Source organism: Chiloscyllium punctatum, chromosome 5, assembly GCF_047496795.1.
Source record: "Chiloscyllium punctatum isolate Juve2018m chromosome 5, sChiPun1.3, whole genome shotgun sequence".
NCBI classification, from domain to species: Eukaryota; Metazoa; Chordata; class Chondrichthyes; order Orectolobiformes; family Hemiscylliidae; genus Chiloscyllium; species Chiloscyllium punctatum.
This window is the reverse complement of record NC_092743.1, coordinates 5763093-5782404: the sequence shown is the minus strand read 5'-3', so window position 1 is coordinate 5782404 and position 19312 is coordinate 5763093. Positions and strand designations below refer to the sequence as shown.

The window sequence follows — 19312 nt, the reverse complement described above, 5'->3', positions numbered from 1 at the left end:
CATCAGGTATGCTCTACTGTTCAATGACTAATCTGAGAATCCCCACTTCCACTTTCCTGCCTTTTCCCCCATCACCCTCGATTTCCCCCTCCTAATTTAAAGACCCGTCTGCCTCAGCCTTGAATATACTCAATGCCCCAGCCTCGACAGTCCTCTGAGGTAAAGAATTCCACATATTCACTCCCCTCTGAGAGAAGAAATTCCTCCTCATCTCTGTCTTAAATGTGTGACCCCTTATTCTGAGATGATGCTCTTCGGTCCTACACTGTCCCACAAGGGGAAACATTGTGGAATATGAATAACATGTAGTCAGAGGTTGCTTATTTCTGGTAAATTGTGTGAAATGTGTGTTCTGAGCGTTGTGGCATTGTTGTGTTCTGATGTAATAATTGCACAAGTTTAAACCTAGGGAAGTGAAATTTCACTTTGGTAGAATTGCTGCAAACGGGCTGCAAAACATCTCTGAAGGAATCCTGTTACAACATTGAGGATCCAGGGTTTTATAAATAGAGGTGTAGAATACAAAACTTAAAAAAAACATGTTGTTTCATAGTGCCTTTAATATAATGAAATGTGCCAAGATTGTTCACAGCAGCGATTCTAAAACCAAGTATGACGTATGACCCAAAATTTGGTTAAAGAGGTAGACTTGAGGTAGTGTCTGAAAGACCGGGTGGGTCGACAGTTTGGGGCCCAGGCAGCTGAAGGCCAAGTCGCCAGTGATAGAGAGACTAACATCAGGGATACCAAATTAGTTGTGTCAAGATCTTGGACAGCTCTGGGCTGGAAGTGATAATGGAGGTAACCTGTGCTACATTTCTAGCAATCCCTGATCAAGGTCCAGCTGGAGGTGTTAGGAGGACCATCGAGATCTGGGAGGGGTTCACAAAATTGTAATGGGGCCCATTATGCCCATCACAGTTTTTAGTAACTGCTACCAATCTCCTGAATTTTCCCCATATTGTTCCCCACACTATTTCTATCCAAATGATCATCTTGGAGTCCTAGAGTCATTCAGCTTGAAAATAGACCTCTCTGTCCAACCAGTCCATGCTGACCATAATCCCAAAGTAAACTAGTCCCTGCACTTGGCCCATATCCCTCCAAACATTTCCTGTACATGTACTTCTCTAAATGTCTTTTAAATTTTGTAACTGTATGCATATCCATCATTTCCTCTACAAGTTTATTCTATACACGAACCACTCTTTCTCTGTGTTTAAGGAAAAACGGCCTCTCACGTCTTTTTAAAATCTTTCTCCTCTTGCCTTAAAAATATGCCCCTTAGTCTTGAAATTTCCCCACTGTAAGGAAAAGACACTCGCCAATCACCTCTCATGATTTCATAAACCTCTATAAGGTCAACTCTCAACCTCCTACACTCCAATGAAGAAAGCTTATCCAACCTCTCCCTAGAACCCAACCTTCCATTCCCAGCCAGGTCTGGTAAATCTCTTCTGAAGCTTAATAATATTCTTCTGATTACAGGGAACCAGAACTGGACACATTAACCCAAAAGAAGCCTCACCAACGTCCTGTATAACCTCAACACAACATCCCAACTCGATAGGAGCAGAAGAATTGACGTTTCGGGCAAAAGCCCTTCATCAGGAGAGAGCTGTCCACCCTGGAGACTCCCAGCCTCATTCCTGATGAAGGGCTTTTGCCCGAAATGTTGGTTTTCCTGCTCCTCGGATGCTGCTGTGCTTTTCCAGCACCACTCGAATCTAGACTCTGATCTCCAGCATCTGCAGTCCTCACCTTCGCATATCCCAACTCTACACTCAAAGGTCTGAGCAATGAAGGCAAGCATTCTTCTCGAATGCTTGGATTGAACCTGTCTCCTCCGCATTCCCAGGCAGTGTATTCCACATCCTAACTACTCGCTGGGTGAAAAGGTGGTTTTCTCCCACCACGCTTGCTTCTTTTACACTTCTCTTTAAATCTATAGTCTCTCGTTTGTTTTATGAGTAGTGGGAATAGCTTGACTCTATCTAATTTATCCAGTCAGTTCAGGGTTTTGAAAGCCTCTATCAAATCTTCTGTCAGCTGCCTTTCCAAAGTGAATACTCTAAACTACTTCAGTCTCTCCTCCTCACTGAAGTTTCTCATCTCTGGATCCAATTTGTAAATCACTTCTGCACTCTCTCCTCAATGCATTTGTACCTTTCTGATAACGTGGCACCCACAAATGTACACCGTACTTCACCGGAGGTCTGATAAGTGTCTTACACAAGTTCAACACCACCTCCACACTCTTACACTCTATGCCCCTGTTCATAAAGCCGAGACCATTCTGTGCTTTATTTACTGCTCTCCTGCCAGGGATCAATACCAGGGATGAAGGACTTCAGTTCATCTGGAGAAGCTGGGATTATTTTCCTTAGAGCAGGGAGAGTTAAGGGGATATTTAACAGAGGGCGTTCAACATTGATACTGAGGTAGAAGTATTTTTGATATGGAATACGGTGCTAGAAAGGGTGTGAAACAGATTAAATAGTAACTTGCAAAATGGAAATGGATAAATACTTGAAGGAAATATTTTCAGGGCTACGGGGAAAGGACAAAGATATTGGGACTAATTGGAGTGTTCTTTCCAAGAGTCGGAACGGGTACGATTGGCTGAATGGCCACCTTTGGTACTGTGAGCTTCTATAATATAAAGCATGACGGATGTGCTTTCCTGTTCCCTAAATTATGAAGTCCCCAATAAATTCAGGAATTCCCCATTAGAGTAGGGAATATCTTAGATTTGTTTTGGAGTTGTATTGTTGGGTCGCTTCGAGGATTAAATGCGGCGAACAGACTTATATCTGAAAAGTTTCAAATGGTACAACCAGCATCTAGAAGAGACCAGAAACGTTTTGGACAAGTATAGGTATGTGCCTGAGATCCTGGCCTTCTCCAGCACACACTGTCCGATTGTCAAACAACTTAATCAACTCAATGATTTGTCCTGAACATATTCACGTTGACTTTACTAAATCAATGCATATTGGTCCAAGTAACTGTTAATTTTGTCCCAAGTTATCATTTTGAAAATATTTCCACTACTGAGGTTAAATTCATCAGGGTTAGTTCCCTCTGCCAAACTCAGCAGAGGTGCACAACAGTGGTATACAATCTGGAGGGAGCTGTTCTGGGAGTCCTCAGCATTCACTCCAGATACCATGAATTACTCCGGGAAACCTTATTGGTTTCTCTCCACTTGCTGAGTGATCTGGTTAAATTCAGCCAATTTTTAGGCTTTTGTTTCCACTCTTTTAACAAGAATGTAACTTTTGCACTTCACCAGTCCTCTGGCACTAACCCTCTGTCTGAGGAGAGTTGGAAGATTATGGCCAGCAGCTCTAAAATTTTGATATTTATTTCCTTCCGTGGATGCATCTCATCTGGTTTTGATGTCTTATCACCTCTGACTAAAGATAGCCTTCCTAATTCTTCCTCCTCTATCAGGTTTGAGCTCATCCAGTATCTCAGAAACGATAACAGCCCTGTCGACTCTGCAAAGTCCTCCTCACTAACAGATGGTAACTGCTACCAAAATTGGAGAGCTCTTCCATAGACTAGTCAAGCAACAGCCTGACATAGTCATACTTACAGAATCATACCTTACAATGTCCCAGACACCACCATCACCACCCTGGATATGTCCTACCCATCCACAGGACAGACCCAGCAGAGGTGGCAGCAAGGTTGTGTGCCGTTGGGAGGGAGTTGTGAACATTGACTGTGGACCCCATGACGTCTTGTGGCTTCAGGTTAAACATGGGCAAGGAAACCTCCTACAGATTACCAAGTACCATCTTCCCACGGCTGATGAGTCGGTAATCCTCCATGTTGAACAACACTTGGAGAAAGCACTGAGGGTGGCAAGGGTACAGAATGTACTCTGGGGGGGGTTTCAATGTCCAGCACCAAGAGTGGCTTGTCAGCAGTACTACTGATCAAGGTGGTCGGGTCTTAAAGGAGGTGGCTGTCAGACTGGGTCACCAGCAGGTGGTGAGGAAACCAACAAGAGGGGAAAACATACTTGTCCTAATCCTTACCAATCTGCTGGCTGCAGATGCTTTTGTCCATGACCGTATGGATAAGAGAGACCACAGCACTATCCTTGTGGAGATGAAGCCATGTCTTCACATAGAGAATAACCTTCATTGTGTTGTGTGACACAATCACTGTGCTAAATGGGACAGACTCGGAACAGAGCTAGCAACTCAAGACTGGGCATCCATGAGGCACTGTGGGCCACCAACAGCAGCAGAATTGTACTCCAGCACAATTTGTAATCTCATGGTCCAGCATATCCCCTACCCAACCATATCCATCAAGCCAGGGAATTAGCCCTGGTTCAATGGAGAGTGCAAGAGGGAATGCTAGGAGCAGCATCAGGCATACTTAAAAACGAGGTCAACCTGGTGAAACGATCAAAAAGGACTACTTGCAGGCCATACAGAAAATGATAGACAGAGCTAAGCTCAATCCCACTGCAGCAGATCAGATCTCAACTCTGCAATCCTGCCATATTCAGTTGTGAATGGCGATGGACAATTAAACAACTGCACTGGAGGAGATGGCTCCACAAATATTCCCCTCCTCAGTGATGGAAGAGGCCAGCACATGTGCAAAAGATAAAACTGAAACATTTGCAGCAATCTTCAGCCAGAAATACTGAGTATATGATTCAATTTGGCCTCCAGTGGACCCCAGTGTTAAAGAAATGTATTCAGCCAATTCAATTCACTCCATATGATATCAAGCTAGAAGCACTGGATACTACAAAGGCTATGAATCCTGACAACAATCTTGAAATTGTACTAAAGGCTCATGCTTCAGAACTTGCTGCACCCTTACTCAAGCTGTTCCAATACAGTTGCCACATTGGCATCTACCCAACAATGTGGAAAATTGCCTGGGTCTGTCCTGTACACACAAAACAGAACTTGGACAATTACTGCCCCATCAGTCTACTCTGGATCATCAGTAAAGTGATGGAAGGTGCTGTCACGCAGCACCTGCTCAGTGACACCCAGTTTGGATTTTACCAAGGTCACTCAGCTCCTGTTAAGCAAATGGGTGAAAGGTAACCAGAGGTAGTCAGGAATGTGGATTGGAGATGATCAGATCAGCCAAGATCTTAATGAATGTTGGAGAGTCTGAATGGCCTAGTCCAGCTCCTAGTTCATATCTTATGCACATTCAAAGAATGAAAGACTTCTGAATGTAGTCATTGCCTGAAAAGGGATTTAGGACATCTGAGAAGTCCTCAATAAATGCAAACTATTTATTTTGTTTCACACTTCACAACACTGGGTGAATGTTCCTATCAATTCATTGACAGCCACTAGACACAAATAACCTCCAAAAAGCAGGACAAATCTGACTCAGCTAATTAGATTAGATTAGATTACTTACAGTGTGGAAACAGGCCCTTCGGCCCAACAAGTCCGCACCGACCCGCCGAAGAGTAACCCACCCATTCCCGTACATTTACCCCTTTACCTAACACTACGGGCAATTTATCATGGCCAATTCACCTGACGTGCACATCTTTGGACTGTGGGAGAAAACCGGAGCACCCGGAGGAAACCCACGCAGACACGGGGAGAATGTGCAAACTCCACACAGTCAGTCGCCTGAGTCGGGAATCGAATCCGCGTCTCTGGCGCTGTGAGGCAGCAGTGCTAACCACTGTGCCACTGTGCCACCCAAATGCTACCAAGCAGCACCTGGTTAGTAACAACCTCTTCATTGGCGCCTAGTTTAGGTTCCACCTGAGCCACAATGACATAAGATATAAGAGGAGAATTAAATACACTCAGTAACGTGGCCTCCACGGCCCTTTGTGGCAATCTGTTCCCCCGGCTGAAGAAATTCTTTCTTCTCTCCATTCTAAAGGGTTGTCCCTTCACACTCAGGCTGTGCCCATGGGTCCTAGTCTCTCCAACTGGTGGAAACAGTTTCTCCACGTCCACTCTATTCAGACCTCTCAGTATTCTGGAAGCTTCAGTCAGATCCCCCCCTCATCCTCCCAATCTCCATAGAATACAGAACCAGATTCCTTAACTGTTCCTCATATGACGAGCCCTTCATCCTCTGGGTCATTCTTGTAAACTTCCTCTGGACCCCCTCCCAAAACCAGCACGTCCTTCCTTAGATACAGGGCTCAAAAATGCTGTCAATATTCCAAATGCGGTCTGACTAGAGCCTTCTATAGCTTCAGCAGTACATCTCTGCTCTTATATTCTAGCTGTCTTGAAATTAATGCTAAAATTGTATTTGCCTTCCTAACTGCCAACTAAGCCTACACATTATCCTTGAGAATCCTGAACTAGGTCTCTCGACTCCCATTATGTATCAGACATCTGAAGCCTTTCCCTATTTAGAAAATCACTTACACCCCTTTTCTTCCTACCAAAGTGCATAATCTGTCACTTTCCCACATTTGAATTCCATCTGCCACCTCTTTGCCCAGTCTCCTGCAGCCTCTCTGCTTCTTCAACACTATAGTGTCCTCCGCCTATCTTTGTGTCATCTACAATCTTAGCAACAAGGGTCTCCGTTCTGTCATCCAAGTTGTTAATGTATAATGGGAATAGTTGTGGCCCCAACATTGACTCCTACAGAACTCCACCAACTGCCGTCCTGAAAAACTCCCCTTTACCCCACCTCTCTGCCTTCTGCCAGTCAGCCAATCCTCTATCCATGCCAATACTTTGCCCCTGACACCATGGGCTCTTATTTTACTTGGCTTCCTGTGAAGCATCTTGTCTGGAAATCCAAATAGATCACATCCACTCGATCTCCTTTGTTCAACTTGCACAAGGAATTCTAACAGATTTGTCAGGCAACTCCTCTCCTCTAATGAATCCATGCTGTCTCAGTCCTATTATACCTCGCTTTTCCAAGCTGTCTGCAATTTTGTCCTTAATAATTGCCTCTAAAATCTTACAACTAAAGTCAGGCTAGCAACCTATAATTTTATGTCTTTTGCCTCACTCCCTTCTTAAACAGCTTTGGTTCCATCATGGATAAAAAATGCTGAATTTCAAAGGTGAGGTGAGAATGGCATAAAAACTGCATTCGACCGAGTGTGGCTTTAAAGAGTCCTAGCAAAACTGGAATCAATAGGTATCGGGGGTAAACACTGATGGTTGGAGTCATACCTGACACACAGGAAGATGGTTATGGTCGTTGGTCAGTCACATCAGCTCCAGGACATCTCTGCAGGAGTTCCTCAGGGGAGTGTCCTCAACCCAACCATCTTCAGCTGTTTCACCAATGACCTTCCCACCATTAGAAGGTCAGAAGTGGGGTTGATCGCTGATGATTACACAATATTCAGAATCATTTGTGACTCCTCAGGTATTGAAGCAGTCCATGTCCAAATGCAGCATGAACTGGATAATATCCAGGCTTGGTCTAACAAGTGGCAAGTAACATTCATGCTACACAAATGCCAGGCAAAGACCATCTCCAATAAGAAACAATCTGATCATTGTCACTTGACATTCAATGCTGTTGCCATCACTGAACTCCCCACTATTCTGGGATTGCCATTGGCCAGGAATTGAACTGGACTTGCTGTATAAATACTGTAGTTACAAGAGCTGGTCAGAAGCTAGGAATACTACAGTAACTCACTTCCTGACTCCTCAAAGCCTGTCCATCATCGACAAGGTGCAAGTCAGGAGTGTGTTGGAATATTGCCCACTTGTCTGGATGGGTGTAGCCCCACCAAAACTCAAGTTTCATACCATCCAGAGCAAAGCAGCCCGCATGATAGGCACCACATCCACAAACACCCACTCCCTCCACCAGTGACACTCAATAGCAGCAGTGTGTGTTACCTACAAGATGCATTGCAGAAAATCATCAATGCTTCCCCGACAGTACCTTCCAAACCCACAACCGTTTCCATCTGGAAGGGCAAGTACCGCATATACACGAGAACACCACCCCCCTGCTAGTTCCCTTCCGAGCCCCTCACCCTCCTTACTTGGAAGTGTATTGCTGTTCCTTCAATGTCGCTGGGTCAGAATCCTGGAATTCCCTCCCTAAGGAAATTGTGGGTCTACCTACAGCACATGGACTGCAGCGGTTCAAGAAGGCAGATCACCCCCACCTTCTCAAAGGAACTGTGGATCTGAATTTCTGTTGTATCCAGGCCCAGTCTCGTCAAATTCTCCTCCAAGTTATAGTCTCGTCTTAAGCTGGTCTATCTCTGACTCCTCCCTTCCTAAGCATCTCTGTTTCTTTGACTGGGGATAGGCTAGCCACCAATATCCACCAAAAAAACCACTGACTCCCGCAGTTATCTTGACTATACATCGTCACACCCTGCTTCCTGGAAATACTCTATTCCATTCTCCCAGTTCCTCCATCTCCACTGCGTGTGTTCTGATGATGCGAACTTCGACAAGGGAGCCTCTGAAATGTCCACCTTCTTCCTCATCCGAGGGCTCCTCAGCACCCTGGGACAGGACCCTCAGCCGGGTCCAACCCATTTCCTGCACTTCTGTCCTCACCCCCTCTCTTCCCTCCTGCAACAGTGATAGGGTTCCCCTTGTCCTCACCTACCATCACCCCAGTATCCACATCCAAAGGATCAGCAGCTGCTATTTCCGCTGCCTCCAGTGAGATGCCTCTTCCAGACACACATTCTCCTCCCCTCCCTTCTCAGCCTTCCATTGAGATGGTTCCCTCTGGGACACCCAGGTCCACCCCTCCTTCACTACCAACACTCTTCTCCACCTTCCCCTCCCCCAACAGGACCTTCCCTCGTCACCGCAGACAGTGTAACACCTGCTCATTTACCTCCTCCCTCCTCAGTATCCAAGTGCCCACTCACACCTTCCAGGTGAAGCAGCGTTTTACCTTCACTTCACTCCATCTGGTCTACTGCATTGGCTGCTCAGTGTGATCTCCTCTACATTGGGGGAAACGAAGTGTAGACTGGGTGACCGCGTCACAGAACACCTACATTCTGCTGGCAAAAAAAGACACTAGGTTTCTAGTTGCCTTCCACTTGAACACACCACTGTTCCAAGGCCAATATCTCTGTCTCAAACTTGCTGCTCAGCCCAAGCTGGAAGAACAGCAAATTATTTCCCACTTGGGAACTTTACAGCCTTCTGAACTCAGCTTTGAGTTCAATACTTTTAGGACTTGCGGCACCTTCTGCTATGTCTTTATCTCACCCCGTACTCCAGGCCTTGTTATCACATGGTCTGCTAATACACACAACCCATTGTTAGTCGCACATAGTCCCCATTAACAACTATTCATTCACCCGGGCTGACCATTATCCACTTTTTTGTTTGTCTTCCTGTTCTTCTCCCTCCATTGGGCTTTATCTCCACCACCTTACCCCCCCATCTCACCCAATATTCTGCTTAAAAAAACAACTTTTTCCTAGCTGCCATCAGTTCTTAAGTAGGGTGGAAATTGGAAGCTAAACTGATAAACTTTTCCAATTCCAGACGAGAGAGGGAAGCAGCACCGATGATGTCGTCGATATACCTGAGAGAGAGTTGTGGGTAGGGGCTGGAATAGGACTGGAACAAGGAACGTTACACATACCCCACAAAGAGGCATCACTAGGGTCCATGTGGATGCCCTTGGTGACCTCACTGACCTGAAGAAAGTGAGAGGAGCTGAAGGAGAACTTGTTTAAAGTGAAGATGAGCTCAGCCAGGCAGAGGAGGATGCTGATCGATGGGCACAGTTCAGGCTTTTGTTCCAGGAAGAAGCAGGCAGCCCTGAGACCATCCTGGTTGGGGGAGTTGACGTGTGAAGGGATTGCACTGCCATAGTAAAGAGGAGGTGGCTGGAGGCTGCGAACTGGACATTCCGAAGCTGACATAAAGCTTGAGAGGAATGGTGGATGTAAATGGGAAGGGACTGGACAAGGGGAGAAGCAAACAAGTCACCGTAGGGAGAGATGCGTTCTTTGGGGCAGCTGTAGTCAGAGACAATGGGTCTGCCCAGGCAGTGCTGTTGGTGGATGTTTGGAAGGAGTCTCCTAATGCCGCACCAATCCCTTCTAACTATCAGCTTGGAGGCAGTCAGCAGGAGATCACCAGATGAAATGAGGTTAGTGACCGTTATGGACACTGTAGCCTAATGTTCCACGGTGGGGTCATGATCCAGGGGACAATAGTTGGAGGTATCTGAGAGAATCTGCAATGTAGAGGGCAGCATGCCATACCACAACAGCTCCACCCTTATTGGCAGGCTTGATGCCAATATCCAGGTTGGATCTGAGAGCACGGAGTGCAGTCAGTTCATGGGGGAGTAGGTTGGAATGGTTGAGGAGGGGGTCAGAGAAACTGAGGCAGCCAATGTTATGTCAACAGTTGTCGATGAACAGGTCGAGTGCAGGTAAAAGGCAAGAGAGAGGAGTCAGGTGGAGGAAGAATGTTAGAGGTGGCTGAAAGGGTCTGTAGCATGGGGAGATGTCTCTTAGCCAAAGAAATGGCCATGGAGGCGCAAGTGATAGAAGAAGAGTTCAATGTCACGGTTAATTTCAGATTGAAGGAAAGTAGGAGAAATATTTTACTCGTTAAAAACAAAAGACTGTAGGAATCTTTTAAAAAAAAATTAAGAACAAGGTAAATAAAACCAAGATGCTGGGCGTGATGTGTTGCATCTGTATGATTTGGGAGCTGGTGAACATCATTGTGATTCATAGTGACTGCATTTGTTTGGTTGCGTGAGGAACTCCGGCTCAGAGTTGATGAGTTGATGAGCTGGAGTCTGAGCATCAGACAGTGTGACACGTCGAGGAGGGGGAGAGTTACCTGAATGTTGTGTTTCAGATGGCAGTCACACCCCTTAGATTAGCGACCTTGAATTCAGTCAGTGGTCAGGGACAGGAGGGTGTGACTGTGAGCGAGGCAGATGGAGGGATCCAGGAGGTAGTGCTGAAGGATCCTCATCCCTTGAGCTTGTCTTAACAGGGTTGAGATTCTTGCTGTCATCCTGGGTGGTACAGAGAGCCATTAACAGCCAGGAGAAGAGAGAAATATAGTTGTAATCAGAGACAGTATAGTCAAGGGAATAGACACTGTTCTCTGTGGCTGGTATCAAAAGTCCTGAAGGCTGTGTTGCCTGCCTTGTGTCTGAGTTCAGGATATCTCATCTGGCCTGCAAAGGAACTTGGAATGGGAGGGCTAGGATCCAGTTGTGGTGGTCCCTGTATGTCCCAACGATGGAAGTAGAAAGAGGTTCTGCTGAGGGAATATGAGCAGCTAGGAGCTAAATCGAAAAGCTGATCCAAAAAGTTGATACTCTCCGGATTAACACCTAAGGCACGAGTAAATTGGTACAGGGCCAACCAGATTAAAGAGGTAAACGTGTGGCTCAAAGAATGGTGTAGGAGCAGCGGGTTTAAATTCATGGAACATGGGCCCCAGGACTGGGGAAGGAGAGAGCTGTTCCAATGGGGTGGGCTCCACCTGATTAGCGCTGGGACCCAGGTCCTGGCGAATTGCATATCGAGGCTGTGGATAGCGTGTTAAACTCAATTTTTTGTTTGTGTGTGTGAGTGTGGGGGGGCGGGGTGTGTGGGAGTTGGGCGGGGTGGTGGGGTCAGTTGAAAGGAAAATTATGGAAATTTTAAGAGTGGATGGCTCAGTAGAGGTTACTAAAATTCCCAGAACAAGTATTGGGTCAGAGAGTATGGAAAGGGTCCAGAATCTGTTTTCAGGCACAGCAGATATGGGGACAATTGTGGGAAGGGGAGCAGTCAGTGCAGGACTGAGGATGCATGAAGTATACAAAACAAGGTAAGTGAGCTTAGAACACCCATTGAAATTGGCAGGTACAATGTGGACATCACAGAGGTGTGGCTGCAAGAGGATCAGGGTGGGAACTAAATATCCAAGGATGTCTGTCCTATTGAAAGGACAGGGAGAGGGGGTGGGTTTCCCTGTTAATGAGAAATGAAATGAAATGAATAGCAAAAAGTGATGTAGAGATGGAAGGAGTAGAATCCATGTGGATAGAGTTGAGGAACCACAAAGGAAAAGAAGACCCTGATAGGAGTTATGTACAGGCCTCTGAGCAGTAGTCAGGATGTGGTGGCACAGTGGCTCGGTGGTTAGCACTGCTGCCTCCCAGCACCAGGGACCCAGGTTCGATTCTAGCCTCTGGTGACTGTCTGTGTGGAGTTTGCACATTCTCCCCGTGTCTGTGTGGGTTTCCTTTGCCTGCTCCGGTTTCCTCCCATAATCCAAAGATATGCGGATTAGGTGAATTGGCCATGCTGAATTGCCCCGAGTGTTCAGAGATGTGTAAGTTAGGTGTATTAGTCAGTGGGTTAATATAGGGTAGGGGAATGGGTCTGGGTGGGTTACTCTTTGGAGGGTCGGTATGGACTCATTGGGCTGAAAGGCCTGTTTCCACTCTGTCGGAATTTGACACGTGGGAAAGAAAATAAATCAGGAGGTAGAAAAGGCATGGGAGAAAGGCACTATTACAATCATCATGGGGACTTCAATATGCAGGTGGATTGGGAAAACCAGGCTGGTAGCAGATCCCAAATAAAGGAATTCATGGAATGTCTACGGAATGTTTTTTGTTTGGAGGAGCTTTAGGTAGAATCCATTAGGGATTTTTGATTTGATTTATTATTATCACGTACTGAGATACAGTGAAAAATAATGTTTTGCATGCTAAATGGGCAATTCTTACCTTACTCAGGGTAATAGAACAGAATACAGAATATAGTGTTACATCTACAGAGAAGGTGCAGAGAAAGATCAACTGTAATGTCTAAGTGGTCTGTTCATAAATCTGAGAACAGTGGGGGAAATGCTGTTCTTAAATCTGTTGGAACAGCAATTCTGGATTTGGTGTTGTGCAGTGAGGCAGACTTAACAGTCTTAGAGATATACAACATGGAAACAGACCCTTCAGTCCAAATCGTCCATTCCAACCAGACATCCTCAGTAAATCTAGTCCCATTTGCCAGCATTTGGCCCATATCCCTCGAAACCCTTCCTATTCATACAACCATCCAGATGCCTTTGAAATGTTGTATTTGTACCAGCCTCCTCCACTTCCTCTGGCACCTCGTTCCATACACCCACACCCTCTGTGAAAAAGTTGCCCCTTAGATCCTTTTTAAATCTTTTCCCCTCTCTCTCCTTAAATCTGTGGCCTTTAGTATTGGGCTCCCCCACTCTAAGAAAAGGCTTTGGCTGTTTAGCCTATCCATGCCCCTCGTGATTTTCTAAATCTCTATAAGGTCACCCCTCAGCTTCTGATGCTCCAGGGAAAACAGCCCCAGCCTGTTCAGCCTCCCATAAGTGCATACCTTCCAACCCGGGCAATATATTTTAGATTAGGTTAGATCCCCTACAGTGTGGAAACAGGCCCTTCGGCCCAACCAGTCCACACCGACTCTCCAAAGAGTAACATGAGGGGCATGGATAGGATAAATAGACAAAGTCTTTTCCCTGGGGTTGGGGAGTCCAGAACTAGAGGGCATAGGTTTAGGGTGAGAGGGAAAAGATATAAAAGAGAACTACAGGGCAACTTTTTCACAGAGGGTTGGATGTGGTGGAGGCTGGTACAATTACAACATTTAAGAGGCGTTTGGAGGGATATGGGCCGGGTGCTGGCAGGTGGGACTAGATTGGGTTGGGATATCTGGTTGGCATGAACAGGTTGGACCGAAGGGTCTGTTTCCATGCTGTACATCTCTATGACTCTATAAAATGCAGCACCTCACATTTATATAAATTAAACTCCATCTGCCACTCTTTTTGGCCCATTGACCCATTGTAATCTGAGGTAACCTTCTTCACTGTCCACTACACTTCCAATTTTGGTGTCATCTGCAAACTTACTAACTATACCTCCTATGTTCACATCCAGATAATTTATATAAATGACAAAAAGCAGTGGACCCAGCACCGATCCTTGTGGTACGCCAGTGGTCACAGGCTAAAAAGGTAAAAACAATGACTGCAGATGCTGAAAATCAAATACTGGATTAGTGGTGCTGGAAGAGCACAGCAGTTCAGGCAGCATCCAGCGAGCAGCGAAATCAACGTTTCGGACAAAAGCCCTTCATCAGGAATAAAGGCAGTGAGCCTGCAGCATGGAGAGATAAGCTAGAGGAGGGTGGGGGTGGGGAGAGAGTAGCATAGAGTACAATGGGTGAGTGGGGGAGGAGATGAAGGTGATAGGTTAAGGAGGAGAGGGTGGAGTGGACAGGTGGAAAAGAGGATAGGCAGGTCGGACAAGTCAAGGAGTCAGTAACTGAGCTGGAAGTTTGAAACTAGGATGAGGTGGGGGAAGGGGAAATGAGGAAGCTGTTGAAGTCCACATTGATGCCCTGGGGTTGAAGTGTTCCGAGGCGGAAGATGAGGCGTTCTTCCTCCAGGCGTCTGGTGGTGAGGGAGCGGCGGTGAAGGAGGCCCAGGACCTCCATGTCCTCGGCAGAGTGGGAGGGGGAGTTGAAATGTTGGGCCACGGGGCGGTTTGGTTGATTGGTGCGGGTGTCTCGGAGATGTTCCCTAAAGCGCTCTGCTAGGAGGCGCCCAGTCTCCCCAATATAGAGGAGACCACATCGGGAGCAACGGATACAATAAATGATATTGGTGGATGTGCAGGTGAAACTTTGATGGATGTGGAAGGCTCCTTTAGGGCCTTGGATAGAGGTGAGGGAGGAGGTGTGGGCACAGGTTTTACAGTTCCTGCGGTGGCAGAATGCCAGAATGGGAGGGTGGGTCGTAGGGGGGTGTGGACCTGACCAGGTAGTCACGGAGGGAATGGTCTTTGCGGAAGGCGGAAAGGGGTGGGGAGGGAAATATATCCCTGGTGGTGGGGTCTTTTTGGAGGTGGCGGAAATGTCGGTGGATGATTTGGTTGATGCGAAGGTTTGTAGGGTGGAAGGTGAGCACTAGGGGCGTTCTGTCCTTGTTACGGTTGGAGGGGTGGGGTCTGAGGGCGGAGGTGCGGGATGTGGACGAGATGCGTTGGAGGGCATCTTTAACCACATGGGAAGGGAAATTGCGGTCTCTAAAGAAGGAGGCCACCTGGTGTGTCCTATGGTGGAACTGGTCCTCCTGGGAGCAGATACGGCGGAGGCGGAGAAATTGGGAATACGGGATGGCATTTTTGCAAGAGATAGGGTGGGAAGAGGAGTAATCCAGGTAGCTATGGGAGTCAGTGGGTTTGTAAAAAATGTCAGTGTCAAGTCGGTCGTCACTAATGGAGATGGAGAGGTCCAGGAAGGGGAGCGAGGTGTCAGAGATAGTCCAGGTAAATTTAAGGTCAGGGTGGAATGTGTTGGTGAAGTTGATGAATTGCTCAACCTCCTCGCGGGAGCACGAGGTGGCGCCAATGCAGTCATCAATGTAGCGGAGGAAGAGGTGGGGAGTGGTGCCGGTGTAATTACGGAAGATCAACTGTTCTACATAGCCAACAAAGAGACAGGCATAGCTGGGGCCCATACGTGTGCCCATGCCTCCAGTTTGAAAAGCAACCCACCACCACCCTCTGTCTTCTATCTTTGAGGCAGTTCTGTATCCAAATGGCTAGTTCTCCCTCTATTCCATGTGATATAACCTTGCTAGTCAGTCTACCATGGGGAACCTTGTCTTGATGAGGGAACTGAAGGTAATGAAGGCAGACAGTGACCATAGTAAGTCAGAATTCACACTGCTGTTTGACAGGGATAAGATGTAATCAGATGTAATGGTATTACAGTTGAGTAAAGGTAACTACAAAGTCTTGAGGGAGGATCTGGCCAGAGTTGATTGGTTGGGGAGCCTAGCAGGGAAGATGGTGGAGCAGCAATGGCAGGGGTTTCTGAGGTAATTCATCCCAAGGAAGACAAAACCTACTCAAGGGGAGGATGAGGCAACCATGGCTGACAAGGAAGTCAGGGCCATCATAAAAGGAAAAGCATACAATCTAGTGAAGACCATTGAGAAGCCAGAGGATAGAGAAGTCTTTAAATTTAAAAAAAGGGGAAAAGATGAAAAATGAATGTGAGCTAGTTAGTAATATAGAAGCAAATTGCAGGAATTTATTTTACGTCAGAGGAAGGCTGAGGACTCTGGGTCTGTACGCGATGGAGTTCAGAAGGATGAGGAGCACTCTCGTTGAAACTCACAGAATATTGAGAGGCCTGGATAGAGTGGACGTGGAGAAGATGTTTCCACTCATAGGAGAGACTAGGACCCGAAGGCACAGCATCAGAATGAAGGGATAATCCTTTAGAACTGAGATAAGGAAGAATTTCTTCAGCAAGAGGATGGTGAATCTGTGAAACATATTGCTGCAGAGGGCTGTGGAGGTCGTCATTGAGTGTATTTAAGACTGAGACAGAGAGATTCTTGATTAGTTATGGCATCAACTGTTACAGGGAGAAGGCAGGAGACACCTGAGAAATGATCGAGTCATGGAGCAGATCTGATGACCTGAATGGCAAAGTTTTGCTATATCTGAAAACCTTGTGGTCCTTTGATTTATTGAAGCAGGCTTAAGGCTGAATGATCCAGTCGTGCTCTTTGTTTTCAAATGCGTGCTCATATTCTTGACCAAACTCTTGGGTAAGACCATATCAGAAGCCTTCTGATGGGTGGGACATTACAGTGAGAGAAAAGTTTGCATCGATAGTGCTTTTACAGATAATATTTGTATAGCCTACAGCTTCCAGGACATGGAGACATAACCTTATCAGTCCATGTCATTGCTATCCACATGTCTCTACTTACTTCATACAGTCCTTTAAATGTTGAAGTGAAGTATTTGTTGAGCAACTGCTGTTTCCTTTAGCTCCCTTTATAATTTCGCCATGTGTTATGGAGAGGTTAACATTTTGGTCTGTGTTACAGCACTTACATAAATGTTTTGCCAGTTCCCTTTACTGTTTGTTGCATGTTTTATTTGACTGGTTGATTTTTTGACTCTTCCCATTTTTGTTTCAAGTTTTTAATGTCCTTTGATACTTTTCAGCAAATCTGCTCAATCACGGAGCCAAAACATGTCGGGGAGGGTTTAAACTGACTTGGGTATGTGAGCCAGAAGGGAATTTTGGATAGTGGTACTAGGGTACATGAGATACAGGGAGAAGCAGATAATGCTAAAATAGAGAACAGTAAGTTAGTCGGCAGAGTCAATCTTGGAGAGAAGATAATGACGGTGAAATCAGTTTTGTGCTGCATTGGGTGAATATGTGGACTAAGGAGTTATAAGCACAGACTGGGATTACAGAGGAACCTCAATTATCCAAAGGACACGGGTGGGGAGTATTTCATTCGGTTAATCGAATGCTGGATAACAAAGTTTAGCCAAGCATTGTGACTTTGCGGTCTTGTCAGATAATCTGATATTCGGATAATTGAATGCCGGATAATCGAGGTTCCTCTGTATTAGCAATAACGGAGACCTGGCTCAAGAAAGGATTGGGTGTAATATAGTCCTGGATATGAGATATTCAGAAAAGATAGAATTGGAAGGTAAACAAAGGAAGGAGGATGGTTAAGGAGGGCCTTGCAAGAAGGATGTTTTAGTTGGATCAAGGAGAGAATTGATTTGACTGGAGCTAAGGATGGAATTACATTGCTCAGAGTAATCTGTACACCACCAAGTAATCTTTCATCAGCACATTGATAGTAAAAGGTGGTAAAAGGAGAAGTAAGCTGGTTAGGGAGTAAAAAGGGGCTTTACATGTGGAGGCAGGAGGCATAGCTAAGGGGTTAAATGGATAATTTACATTTATCTTTACCAGGAGGCTGATGCTGCCCAAGATGTAGTGACAGAAGAGGAAACTCAGTGACTAGAATGACTTCAAATTAATGATGAGGAGGTATTGGGTAAGCTGTCAGGGCTTACAATTGGTAAGTTCCTGAGACTGGATGAGAGTAGAAATTGCAGAATGTGTAAAAGTCTGCCCAGCAATTACTGACCAGTCAGTTTAACTTTGGTGATGAGAAAACTGGGAACAATTATTCAGGATAGAATTAATAGTAACATGGGAAAATAGATTTGTTCAGGGTTTTGGGAATCAGGCGTTTAATGAGGGGCTTGAGGGGGAATTCAGTGAGTGTGAGGGATTGGAGTGTCCATTATATATTTATGGAGGAGTTAATCTGATTTTTGTTTCTCTATATAACAATTCCTGGGTAACTATCCAGGTAAGATAATCAGTGGGGTAGACAGTGACAGCCTTTTTCCTCAGATGGTGAGCATGAGGGAACATAGCTTTAAATTGAGGGATGATCGATATAGGACAGATGTCAGAGGTAGTTTCTTTACTCACAGAGTAGTAGGGATGTGGAACGTCCTGCCTGCAACAGTAGTAGATTCACCAACTTTAAGGGCATTTAAATGGTCATTGGATAACATGTGGATGAAAATGGAATAGTATAGGATAGATAAGCTTCAGATTGGTTCCACAAGTCGGTGCAACATCGAGGGTTGAAGGGCCTGTACTTTGCTGTAATGTTCTATGTAAGTAAATTGGAACTGTCTAAATTCTCCAATTCCAACTTGCAAGGTTCTGGGAGGAAAGGAATTACCCAGGAAGTTTGAACATCCCAGGCACTTCTACCAAAGGTCACAGACTTCCCATGGATTTAGGAGGGATCTAGATGTATGTCGTGGGTCACATGTTTGATCTTGAGAGAAAGCTAGCTAGAAATATAAAAACAGATGTTAAGAGTTACTGTAGATAGTTAAAGGAAGTAGTTAATACAGCAAATGTTGGTCCTATAGGAAGTGAATTTAGATAACTAGTAATAGAATTGACAGGTATTTTGAATTGTTTTTCACGATAGAAAAACTACAAGTAACCCATAATAGATACATAGTGTCATGGAGATGTACAGCGCGGAAATAGACCCTTTGGTCCAACCCGTCCATGCCAACCAGATATCCCAACCCAATCTAGTCCCACCTGCCAGCACCCAGCCCATATTCCTCCAAACTCTTCCTATTCACATACCCATCCAGATGCCTTATAAATGTTGCAATTGTGCCAGCTTCCACCACTTCCTCTGGCAGCTCATTCCATAAATGTGCAACCCTCTACGTGAAAACGTTGCCCTTTAGGTCTCTTTTATATCTTTCCCCTCTCACCCTAAGCCTATGCCCTCTAGTTCTGGACTCCCTGACCCCAGGGAAAAGACTTTGCGTATTTATCCTATCCATGCCCCTCATGATTTTGTAAAAGTCACCCCTCGACCTCCGACGCTCCAGGGAAAACAGCCCCAGCCTGTTCAGCCTCTCCCTATAGCTCAAATCCTCCAACCCTGGCAACATCCTTGTAAATCTTTTCTGAACCCTTTCA

General features: G+C 45.8%; 1 protein-coding gene across 6 annotated transcripts in view; it reads left to right on the top strand.

The window, feature by feature from the left end:
- Positions 1-19312, top strand: part of osbpl1a (oxysterol binding protein-like 1A) — a 204730-nt gene that overhangs the window by 3837 nt on the left and 181581 nt on the right. Inside the window, exon 1 of one of the 6 annotated variants that reach the window (XM_072569694.1) lies at positions 13885-13961. The exons of 4 other annotated variants lie outside the window; for them this stretch is intronic. The gene's annotated coding sequence lies outside the window, so the exon portion shown is untranslated. Of the gene's footprint in view, positions 1-13884; positions 13962-17846; positions 17862-19312 lie in introns of those variants that run through there. One more of the 6 variants, XM_072569697.1, reaches the window with a different exon arrangement.